Below are 12,604 nucleotides of genomic sequence, written 5' to 3' on the forward strand. Positions count from 1 at the left end.
AATATATAATCACATTTAAACAAAAATCGGCATATGATTTCAGGAGGTTCACAAATGATTTGAAGCCCATTAATAAACTTAGGAACCCATTATGGTATTGTACAATTTCATGGAAAGGGAAATAATAATCAAATAAGGTTATTGATGAAAAAAAACAAGAGAACTTAATTGTATGATTCAAATTGTTATATTATTATAGTCGATGCATCAATCATTCTCCATATATGGACTTTAACTATCATCAGTGCTAGACAAATAATGGAAACAATGAAGACAATAACAAATATTCCTACAGTATTGATTATGTACAAGACACTGTTCTGACAGTTTCTATATTAACTCATTTATCCTCACAATAATAGAGTCCAAAATCACAATACTCAATCCCCAGGCAGTTTCACAGAAGGGCATTACAAAAATTTGTTCTCTGTTTTTTAAGTCTCTATGTACCATTAGTGTCTGCTTAGTTGTGTAAGCAGCTAGAAATCTGCAACAATCAACCTTTTCTTGAGGCCACATATTTATTTCTATATTGAGCATATATAATATGCAAGATACTCTGGATGTAATGTGTAGGAGACAGGTTACTGCTGCTAAGGATAGATTTTTTACCCTAACCCATCATTTTCAATCCCCTATTTACATGCTGACTTTTGGTAATTTACTTCTTCACAATTTTAATATATAAGCTTTCATTTGTTTATATGGAGGGTGGCAAGGAGTAATTATTGAGCCCTCTCTTTATCATTTAAACTAAGTTTTATACCTTTTCTATCTTTTTGGTTCACATGTAAGTCTTAGCAATGGACTTTAATACATTATGTTTTTATAAAATTAGTTTATCAATTTGGCTGCTGACTATGAATTAAAAGATGTGACATATTTCAGTAATTCAATTCAGCTAATATTTATTGAATGCCTAAATAGCATCCAGTTTCTGTCTTTGAGAAAGCTTATGATGAAATAGGTTGAACACATTCCTAAACATTTACATGCAAACACAGATTTGGTAAGTGTTACAGTCTTGGCTTTACAGACAATTTAGGGGAAGGATGGATATTTATACTGATCAATAAGACTGGTGACAGCCTAGTAGAAAGAGCCATTGTAAAATTGGCTCTGACTGGATACAATTTTGATTTAAAAAAATCAGGGTAGGTAATTTCAATCTAAAGTAAGAAGGAGCAAGTCCCCAAAGAGGAAAAGTAGAGGGAGTATTTTTAGAGTCGGAACAGACTGCAGCCTAGACTGTGTTAAGAACAGTAGGAGATAGGACTGGGAAAGCAGAATGGCACAGCACTATGGAGGGGCTTACATGTCACACGAAGGCAGTGGTTTTCAAAGAGGACAATTTTGCCCCCCTGGGGACATTTGGCAATGTCTGGAGACACTGTAGATTGTCACAACTGAGGTTGCTACTGGCATCTAGTGGGTAGAGGCAGTAAGGGATTTTGGCTTAATTCTGTAGGCACTGGGGAACTCTTGGTGGGCTATGCTTTCTTGCACTGTGATTGTTGAGGCTCCTATGTATTGTTATACTAAGTCTGCAAAACGTTGCTTTGAAAATCTCCTATGGGAAAAATATGAAAAGAAAAGACCACTTGTGGAGATAAGGAATAACATATATTAATCATTAAATGTCCCTTGAACTTGAAGAAAAAAAGAAAAGGAAGAAAAAAGAAGCAACAGTTTCATGCATTGTGGGTCTCCAGACTTAAAATATTAGCACAAAGGAGAATGTAGGTATTGTTACCAACAGGCATATTTCGAATCATTGGAGCATTCTGATTTCATTACCTGGAGAGTGAAATATCTAGCAGTACATGGAGCTCGAGATTTTAAATATTTTTCTCTGGTTATACATTTCACTAAAGCAAATTGCTGTCAAAAGCATAAACATACCCCCAAACACCTCAAATCCCACCCTATAATTTGAGAAACAAGTTGATCATCTATATTTTACATTTTCTTAAATAATTAATATCAAAAAGTGAATAAGATCAAAAGGATTTATAAACAGTCAGAAACCTCATGCCAGGTACACTTATCTCTCCAGCATCATGAGAGGGTAAACAAGCAGGAAAAAAACAAATTAATTTTATTTTTAGCCCTGCCAAGCTGTGAATGTATCCCTGGGTCGGATTTTTTAGCATGAAGTAGATTTGACTTTTTGTTGCTAAGACAAGGTTTGGAGCCACCATAGCCTTCCCCAGTCCCTTGCTTATTCTATCTTGTTGCTTTAGATTGTGATAGTAGAATGAGAAGATCTTTTCCACCCATGGATTTTTAAATAAATGGTTCAAATGAGTCTCTGTAGCAGGAATGTGGTGATCAAGAATCCCTTCCATTTTAAAGGCATTTGCTGACTCTAGGAGTTCCTTTCTCTGTTATAAAGTGGTCTGATCCAATGCAGTGACCTGAAAGCAGTCCTCCCTAGTTCTGGAGTACATGTAAGGGGGAAGAAGCAAATCATGAAAACAACTAGGCATCCTCTTAGGCAGAAATTTTCAAGGCAATCGTGTTATTTTAGGCACATACAGCAGAGGGCATTGTTTGGTCAAACATAAAACAGGGCTGCTACTGATAATAATAGACAAAGAGAAAGAAATAGGGAAATCTCCCCAACTTTATCACCCACCCCATCCCCCTCAAAAAAAAAAATGCAAAGAGACAGTGAGATGATCTTTAAATCACTGTTCTTCCCAGCTCTTGGTAGGAGAAACTTCTATGAAAATAACTACAAACTGGAAAACATTATTCCAAAAATCAATGAAATTCCTGCTATGTGAATGGGGTTCTACTAGGTGCTAGGGATCAATAAGTGAGTATGATATCCTATGGGTCCTTAGTGAGTTTACAGCCTTGACTTAATGAGTTTTCAACCTGCTTCTGTCTGGTTGAGCACTCATTCATTCATTCATGCATTTAACAATACTCCATGATTGCTGTTCTAGGTGAATACTACTGAATAAGGAAGACAAGTCTCTACTCCATGGAAATTAACCTTCCACCGAGGTGAGACGGGCAGTAAGAAAATATGCACCTGAGTGTATGAGAAAAAATAACAAATAGTGATATGTGCTATGATGAAAATTGAATATGGGTAACTTATTAAATATGACAAAAGGGATACTTTTTGCTAGGTAATCAAAAAGAACTTTCTGAGAAGGTAAAATTTAAAGTGAGCCCAGAATTAAAAGGAAAACCAACTATGCAAAAATCAAAGGATACACATTGCAGGCAGAGGGAATCCTAGTACAAAGGTCCTGAGTCGGGAACAAGCTGAATCTTTTGAGAAACCACGAAAGGCCAAGGGGGTTGAACCGAGAAGGTGGAGTAAGAAAAAGTTGAAAAGTGGGAGAAAAAGACAGAGGTCAGGCTGTGTCTTGGAGACCAAAGCAGTTTGCATTTTGTTCTAAAAAGGTACAGAGCTAATAGGGGTGTTTCAACTAAAAAAAATAGCATGAACATATTTATAATTTAAAAGTTCAATCTAAATACTCTATAAAGAATGAATTGTGCTAATACAGTTAACCAAAGTAGGGAAATTAATGGCAGTGTATTTCAGAGGTTCAAGTTAGAAATGAAGATGACAAATAATCTAGAAAGAGACAACGAAGAAAAGTAGACAGACCCACATTATGTTTTAAAGTTGAATCAGAATAGTGCTGGGCTGCAGGTGAATACAGAAAAAGAAAAGTCAAAGAAGAGTTTAACATTTTTGCCTTGAGCAACTGGTCACTTGGTAGTGGCTTTTATGGAGGTTCAGGGGCAAGTTTGGGGATTTGCTTTCAGTGTACACAATGCCATTTAATTCGTGTAATTCTCACAATGTCTATTTATTGCGTTGTTATCATCATTCCCACTTAGGAAGGTGCAGCTCCGAGAAGTCCAATTTGCCAAAGATCAAAGAGTCAGGAATACCAAACCAACCTTCCAGCAGGAGGCCTTGTACTCTAAAGCTGGTTTTTGTTTTGCTGGGTCTTACTATTGTAGATTGGGCATTCTTTGTTTGCTTCAGCATTGTTTCAAATTAGAAAGAGGACTAAAACTAAATGTGTGTTTAGTAGTCCTTTGTGTGCAATTTGCAGGGTGGACATGAGCCACACTAGATATCAAAGATGCTTCTTTCCTGACTTGAAGATCGGAGATTCCAAAATGATACACTGCTCTTTTTGTGTACCCTGATATTTTCTAACATGACCATATGCAGAAGCTAATTTTCTCTTCATTGGTATTTCATGCTCTACAGGATTTTAACTAGGGCGTATTAATTTGAACTATACGCGTCTCAGTAGTCAGATAATCAGATTGGAGATCGGTTCCATTCATTTTTAAAGCAATACTAGGGATGTCGATTATTAAAGTCACTTACTTTCTCGTCAAAGTCTTCTCTCCAATTTCCTTTAGGGACAAGGGCAGAAACTTTCTAAAACAATATTCTCATCATTCCCTCTCCTGCTTAAAAGCCTCAAGTTTCTAAGATTTTTTATTAAAATATATTCAAAATTTTTATTAGGCTTGCAGTGCTCCGCAATTGGGCTAGTTTAACTAAGTTCTATAGTGTAAATCCTTTACTTCCATTAAGTCAATTTTCTTATTATTTTGTGCTCCTACTCTGCTTTCATGAGTAAGTTCCTACCTCTTCCAATACTGCCCTGCCTCCATGCCAATCTATACTCCTTTAAAGACCTGCGTAAAATTCCAAATCTCTATTTTTTTTTAATTTATTTTTTTATTTTTTTGAGACGGAATCTAGCTCTGTTGCCTGGCTTGAGTGCAGTGGCACAATCTCGGCTGACCGTAACCTCTGCCTCCCAGTTCAAGCGATTTTCCTGCCTCAGCCTCCTGAGTAGCTGGGATTACAGGCGCCCACCACCATACCCAGCCACTTTTTGTATTTTTAGTAGAGACGGGGTTTCACCATGTTGGCCAGGATGGTCTCGATCTCTTAACCTTGTGATCTGCCCACCTCGGCTCCCAAAGTACTGGGATTACAGGCATCAGCCACAGCGCCTGGCCCCAAATTCTCTTTTTTTTTTTGAGACAAAGTTTTGCTCTGTTGCCAGGCTGGAGTGCAATGGTGCTATCTCAGCTCACTACAACATCCGCCTCCTGGGTTCAAGCTATTCTCCTGCCTCAGCCTCCCGAGTAGCTGGGATTACAGGCATGTGTGAACACACCTGGTTAATTTTGTATTTTTAGTAGAGATGGAGTTTCTCCTTGTTGGTCAGGCTGGTCTTGAACTCCCCACCTCAGGTGATTTGCCCACCTCAGCCTCCCCAAGTTCTGGGATTACAGGTGTGAGCCACCATGCCCATCCCCAAATTCTCTTCTTAAAGCATTCTCTGATTAGCTATGCCTACATTAATCTCTGGCAATTATTTATGGCATGTAAATATTGAATATATTGACTTACACTAGTACCTATATGCATATCTGTGCATTTTTAAATTTTTGATATATGTCTATAATTTGTTTTATAGCTCTAAGATGGGAAAGTTCTTGAAGACATGGGTCATTTAGCTCTCTTACAATCCTTATTATACTCTCCAGCACATGAGCCCATGTTGGTGGCAGCCACATTGTTGTTGTTGTTTTAATTTGCTAGTACATAATTCTCTGTAGTCAGAACTTCTCACCTAATGATATGGTAATGTTACCACTAGTAATATATAGTTACAACACTTGTGACAACATTAAAATATCATTAGGTGAGAAGTCCTGACTACAGAGAAACATAAACCCTAAGAATACATTATACATTCTTCCACTGTGAGCCAAATAAGTCTTCTAGAAGAGTGAAAATGCAGTCAGGTGGTTTTTTTTGGTTGTGTGTGTGTTTGTTTTTTTTTTTTTCCATAAATCTCAACTTCTGAAATTTTAGCATTTTCTAGAAACTTTGCAGAGTCAGTGTGTTTAGCTAAACAGCTGCCTGTTAACTTGACAGGTTGATTCACTGGGTTATAGCCATTTAAATGTTGTAGCATTTCCATTACATTTACCTAGTGGTTCAGCCCTGGGCATATTTACAAAAACAAATTTCTTTTCCCTGAAAATCTGCAGAACTACATACTCCTGCAGAAGGGGTGGAGAAAGCTCAAGATGTGCAAGATTGGGTTAAAAATGGGAAAACAAATGATCTATATTAGGAAATGTTTATGAAATAAACTTGATTTGAAGGCGTGTGTTACCTTTGGTAATGGTGTTATTTAATTCTTTGTTTTGTTTTTTCTCCTGTGTATTCTAGCATTCTTTAAAACCCAGAGATGTCCAGATAAATGATTTTGCAGTAGAAATCCTTCTTAGCATGATGTGGGATGAGCTTCAGACCTTTCTTATAAGGATATCATGTTGCTTTACCTTAACTTGTTTCCTTTGAAAGTTCTCGTATTTATAATAGTATAGGAAAATAAAATATAAAATTTTCCCCTTTCTTTGCTATTCGCTGAGGAAATAAGGAAAGAGACAGAGACAGAGGAAGAAGAAATGAATATGAATGTATCAGGATAGGTTTGGCTGCATATAACCAGAAAAAAAATAACTGCTTATACTGTAATATATTATTTTACATAATAAGAAGTCAAGAGGAAAAACAGTGACAGGGTTCATTAATTCAGCTGCTTATCACAAATATCAAAGATGTAAGTTCTTTCCATTTTTTTGTTTTTTCTTTCTTGATATATCAGCTTTGTCCTCAGGCTGCCTCCCCTCTTGGCCACAAGATGGCTACAGCAGCTCTAGGCATCTTTTACCCTCAACAATATCTAGAAACAGAACAAAGAATTATGTCTTCGCCATACTTTTCTTCTTATTAGTGAGAGAAAAAAAATTCCTGCAATCCCTCAACTGACTTCCCCTCACATCTTATTAGCCAAATTGTGTCACATGTTCAGACCTCATTAGTCTCTGAAAGCAGGAATGGTACTATCAATCTTTGCTTAGACAAGAGCTTAGCTAACTATAATCTGTAAGACAACCTGCTACTTTTTTGTGTGTGCTCTATGAGCTAAGAATGTTTGTGAATTTTTAAATGGTTAGGAAATAGAATATATATATTCTTTTAAAAAAAAGTTTAATTATTGTGGGTACATAGTAGGTGTATATATTTATGGGATACATGAGATACTTTGATACAGGCATACAATGCGTAGTAATCACATTAGGGTAAATGGGGCACCCATCACCTCAAGCATTTACCCTTTGTGTTACAACAATTTTACTATTTTAGTTCTTTTAAAATGTACAGTAAATTATTGTTGACTGTAGTCACCTTATTATGCTATCAAATAGATCTTATTAATTCTGTCTAACCATATTTTTATACCCATTAACCATCCCTCCTTCGCCTCCCCACATCCGACTATGCTTCCCAGTCTCTGATAGCCATCATTCTACTCTCTATCTCCATTAGTCAATTGTTTTACTTTTTAGCTCTCACAAATAAGTAAGAACATATGAAATTTGTCTTTCTGTGCTTGGCTTATTTCACTTAACATAATGACCTCCAGTTCCATCCATGTTGTTGCAAGTGATAGTTTCTCATTCTTTTTTATAGCTGAATAGAATGTCATTGTACATATGTACCACATTTTAAAAATTTATTTGTCTGTTGATGGACACTTAGATTGCTTCCAAATCTTTGATATTATGAATAGTGCTGCAATAAACAGGGGAGTGCAGATATTTCTTTCATATATTGATTTCCTTTTTTTGGGAAATATATGCCTAGCAGTGGAACTGCTTGATTATATTATAGTTCTATTTTTAGTTTTTTGAAGAACTTCCAAAGTGTATTCCATAGTGGTTATACTAACTTACATTTTGGCCAACAGTGTACAAGGGTTCCCTTTTCCCCACATCCTCACCAGCATTTGTTACTGTTTTTGGATAAAAGCCATTTTAACTTGAGTGAGATGATATCTCATTACAATGTCTATTTAAGTCTTTAATCCATTTTGATTTTTTTATATGACAAGAGATAGAGGTCTAGTTTTCTTCTTCTGCAGATAGACATCCAGTTTTCTCAGCACCATTTATTAAAGAGGCTGTCCTTTCTCCAGTGTATGTTCTTGGCACCTTTGTCAAAAATGAGTTCACTGTAGATGCATGGATTTGTTTCTGGGTTCTCTATTACATTCCATTGGTCTATGTGTCTGCTTTTATGCCAGTACTATGCTGTATTGGTTACTATAGCTCTGTAGTATAATTTGAAGTCAGGTAATATGATTCCTCCAGTTTTGTTCTTTTTGCTCAGGATAGCTTTGGCTATTCTGGGTCTTTTGTGGTCTCATATACATTTTAAGATTTTTTTTCCATTTCTGTGAAGAATGTCTTTGGTATTTTGACAGGGATTGCATTGAATCTGTAGATTGCTTAGTGTAATATGGACATTTTAATCCTATTGATTCTTCTAATCCATGAGCATGGAATATCTTTCCATTTTTTGTGTGTCTGCTTCAATTTCTTCTTTCATCAATGTTTTATAGTTTTCATTGTAGAGATCTTTCAGTTATTTAAGTTAATTCCTCAGTATTTTATTGTATTTATAGCTATAGTAAATGGGATTAATTTCTTGATGTCTTTTTTCAGATTGTTTTCTGTTGGCATTTAGAAATGCTACTTATTTTTGTATGTTGATTTTGTATTCTGCAACTTGACTGAATTTATCAGTTCTAACAGTTTTTTGGTAGAGTCCTTAGGGTTTTCCAAATATAAGATCGTGTCATCTGCAAACAAAGATAATTTGACTTCTTCTTTTCCAAGATGTCCTTTATTTGCCTTGTCTGATTGCTCTAGCTACAATTTCCAAAACTATTATTTTATACTATAAATAGTATTATTGGAGCACAGCGATGCCCATTCATATAACTTTTGTCTATGGCTGCTACAGTGGCATAACTGAGTAGTTGCAACAAGAGATCATATGGCTTACAAAGCCTGAAATAATTACTATCTGGCCCTTAACAGAAAAAGTTTGCCTACTTCTAGCTTAAATGAAATTTATTCACCCTTAAGTACTGGGTCAGCCTCTCCCAAAACAGATAAAACAGTATATATATGTGTGTGTATATATATACACACTTTTTATATAGACATAAAAAGTATATAGACCTATATCTATATCTATATCTATATCTATATCTATATCTATATATATATTTGTTTTGTTTCGTTTTTGCATGGGAGTAAATGTTTCTATATAAAATTTCCTTAGAAAAGAGTAAGGGGCTAGGATGTTTGGGTAAGCAACAAATTTGTGTTTGTGGGGTGGGGGAGGGTGAAGATATTGTTTGAGATTCAATCACATTTTAAATGAATAATACACCTTTAGTATTGTAAAAAGGTAATTCCCGAAATATCACCAATATAACTTGTTGATAAGGCGGAGCTGACTTTATTGATTATGGTGGTGAGGAAAAGAACCACCTCACAAAGTTTGGCAGTGTCTGTGAGTGGAACTGTGAAGATTAGGTCAGAATTTATTAAGAATTGGAAGTTTTACTGACATAGGAACAGAAAACCAAATACCACATGTTCTCTCTTATAAGTGGAAGCTGAACAATGAGAACGTACGGACACAGGGAGGGTAACAACACACACTGGGGCCTGTTTGGGATGCGGGGGGAGGAAGAGCATCAGAAAGAAATAGGTAATGCATGCAGGGTTTAATACGTAGGTGATGGGTTGATAGGTATAGAAAACCACCATGGCACACGTGTAACCCATGTAACACCTGCACGTCCTGAACATGTGTCTAGGAACTTAAAATTTAATTTAATTTAATTTTAAAAAAAGAATTGGAAGTTTGAGTCTAGGAAGGTTTTTCAGTGTAGAAACTTGTTTAGGATTATACAAGAATTATGACACAACAATTTAGGATTGAGGAAAACAGCAAGGTGAGTCAAAAGATTCAGTAAATCTGAGCACAGATGTCTGTTGAATTTTCCATGAAAGAGTAGATAGAACTTTGGGGGAAGTTCCTATAAGGATCAGTGAAGCCATTTGCTTTGGTGGAAGAGCCCCAGAAGAGGAAAGAGGTGCTAAGACAGACAGTGGAACAGCAAAGTCATGTTAATGTTGATGGTAAGGTGTGGTTTGGAGTCTTAGGGTCGAGGGGTAAGCAGTTTTAGTTCTCCTGTTTAGGGAGGTTTGTTAAGGATAATGTGAGGAGGGAAAGAAGGGGTACAGTTGTGGTTAGCTGAATTCATCTTTCTCCCTCCTTGCTTACAAACTAGTTCTAATATCTAGACAAAGCCTATGATGATTTAGCAATGATACTGTGCTAAATAAAGCATCTCCATTAGCTAACTCTTTCATATATACTTGCTTCTGTGTCTCTCACTGCACTGGCTCTCAGTGCACTAAAGCATGGGTAGTAAAGGAAGAAAGTCTGTTGACAAAGTCAAGATATCCTCTGGGACAAGACTAAAAGTATCATAGTTTAATTCAAAACTCACACAAATGCATTTGTAAATAAATGCTGTCAGATGACATTGTAATGGATAGTGCATACTTTTAAATTAATTTTCCTTTGATGTGATAAAAACATCTTATGAAAGAGATGTTGAAGCCTGTCTTTTGATATAAAGTAACGTAATTTAGATATTAAAGTAAAAAACCTTTTGTTGATAGTAGTTGATTTAATTCAGGGCATGTACCAAGCATTATTTGCTGTAGGTTATAAATTAGCTTTGAACCAGCTATAATTCTTAGAGCATTACTTATGACTGATTTATAGAAAATCTCATTAATTGCAATAGCACAAAGACCTTGAAGCAAGAAGTAGAAAATAAAACTCAGTCTGGAGAGTAAGAAAGAATAGATGCACATACCTTATAATTAATAGCACTATATCATTGTTGCATGTGTTTTACTGATAGAATGTTCCTGAATATATCAAGTAATCCTTACCACAAATTTGAATAAGATATATTATTGTTGCTCCTGCCTTATAAAATAGGAAGAAATTGAGTGTCCCATCACTGTATTTTTAATATGTATTAAATATTATTATATATTGCTTCTTATGAGCCAGTAACTTTACATACACAGTATTTTGTGACAGCTGTAACCAAAGCCTTTTGAGTAGAAAACAGTGTTGTTCTTTCACAGATGGGGAAAGTAAAGTATAGGGAGATCAAGTAACTTTCTCAATTTTAAGGTCATTGAGGGTCAAACAGGGATATGATCTCAAGAAGTCTCACACTGGACCCTTTTCTCTTGACCACTGAGCATGGCTGCCTTTATTGCCCCATATTTTAAAAGGAAAAAGGTGGCAAACAGCAGAGTAAGGAATTATCTTCTTTACTTTTGTGCTATTTCCAGTCAACCAGTTATTTCTACCTGTTTTGCCTGAGACCCTAGGATTCTAAGGATGGCTACGCGGTAGGGAATGGGATAAAGCTTAGAGGAGCTGGACCCTGGGACCCCAACAGTAAAAACTTTAATTTGTTTATGTATCAGGGATTTTGCATGCTATGTTATTTTATGCCCAATGACCTTAAGAACATATGCCCTCTCCCCCTGAAACCTATGTCTGTTTCAGGGAGAGAGGGCATATATAAAACTACACTAAATCACTCAAATGATAAATTTTCGATGGTCATTATTACTGGAAATTTGGATAGCTTTTTATTGATAATGAAAACATAAAAGAGTTATTTAAGGCCATATTTAAATTTACAAGGAGGATAACTCTATCTGACTTAGGTTATGAAACCTACCAACCACATTGTTGTCATGATATAAATGGGACAGAGTACACGTGTAGTCCTATAAAAACTGTTAACAGGATTGACATGATGAGCCAGGCCTTTTTGTTTAGTCATTGTTTTAAAATTCAGGTTCTATTATTATTTAGCTATAGTGAAGCAACAGACCAGGAGATGGCTGCTGTTTAAAAAGTGATGTTTTACTCACAACTCACAGGAGGGGGGGCATGACACAGCATGTGGAGGCCACACTGGGAAGCAGCAGGATCAGCCAGTAGGGAGCAGCCAGTGGAAAATGGGGGCAAGAGTCTTTATTGTGGTTTTAGGGGAAGGCAGGGTAAATGGGCTTGTGATTGGCTAGTTTGAATAATTTGGGCAGGCTCTGGGACATAGGGGCTGTCCCTTGTTTCCTGGTAAGTGGTAAGTGGACGTGGGGTGATTAGGGCAGGGGAATGGTGGTCTGAGTGTTAAGAGTCTTGGGAGAAGCTGATAAAGAAGGTGGCTGGGGTTTGACCTTTGGATTGGCTGGTTTGTTTATGAAAGTCATGCTTATAGGCAAGTCCTTGACTACTTCTAGGAATTTGCTAGCCCTGAAAGGGTAGCCTCTCTAGATTCAGCAAGGCCTCAAATGTTAGAACATCAGAAAACACAAAAAAATAAGAAGGCAGGATTAATACATTAGAACATGTGACTACATATATGCAAAGGGCTGTGATTAGATATTTGCTTTGTTGTACATTTTTCAATATCTTTTTGTTTTGTGCCTACAGTATGCCAGGCACTGTGTTGGCAATAGGCTAAGAGGAATCCATCAGACATGGCCCCTGTTCTCACAGAGTACACAGGCTGATGGAGGAAACCACCCAGAAACAAATAATCACAGTACCAGA

At 36.3% G+C, this 12,604-nt stretch overlaps 1 protein-coding gene across 39 annotated transcripts in view; it reads left to right on the forward strand.

The window, feature by feature from the left end:
- The window catches only part of LRRC4C (leucine rich repeat containing 4C), a 1,324,460-nt gene that overhangs the window by 1,306,647 nt on the left and 5,209 nt on the right, over nt 1-12,604 (forward strand). For 11 of the 39 annotated variants that reach the window (XM_074013917.1, XM_074013915.1, XM_074013921.1 and 8 more), the window contains one exon: nt 2,955-3,015. The exons of the other annotated variants lie outside the window; for them this stretch is intronic. The gene's annotated coding sequence lies outside the window, so the exon portion shown is untranslated. The remainder of the gene's footprint in view (nt 1-2,954; nt 3,016-12,604) is intronic. 39 annotated transcript variants of the gene reach the window in all.

This window comes from Macaca fascicularis, chromosome 14 (assembly GCF_037993035.2).
Source record: "Macaca fascicularis isolate 582-1 chromosome 14, T2T-MFA8v1.1".
NCBI classification, from domain to species: domain Eukaryota; kingdom Metazoa; phylum Chordata; class Mammalia; order Primates; family Cercopithecidae; genus Macaca; species Macaca fascicularis.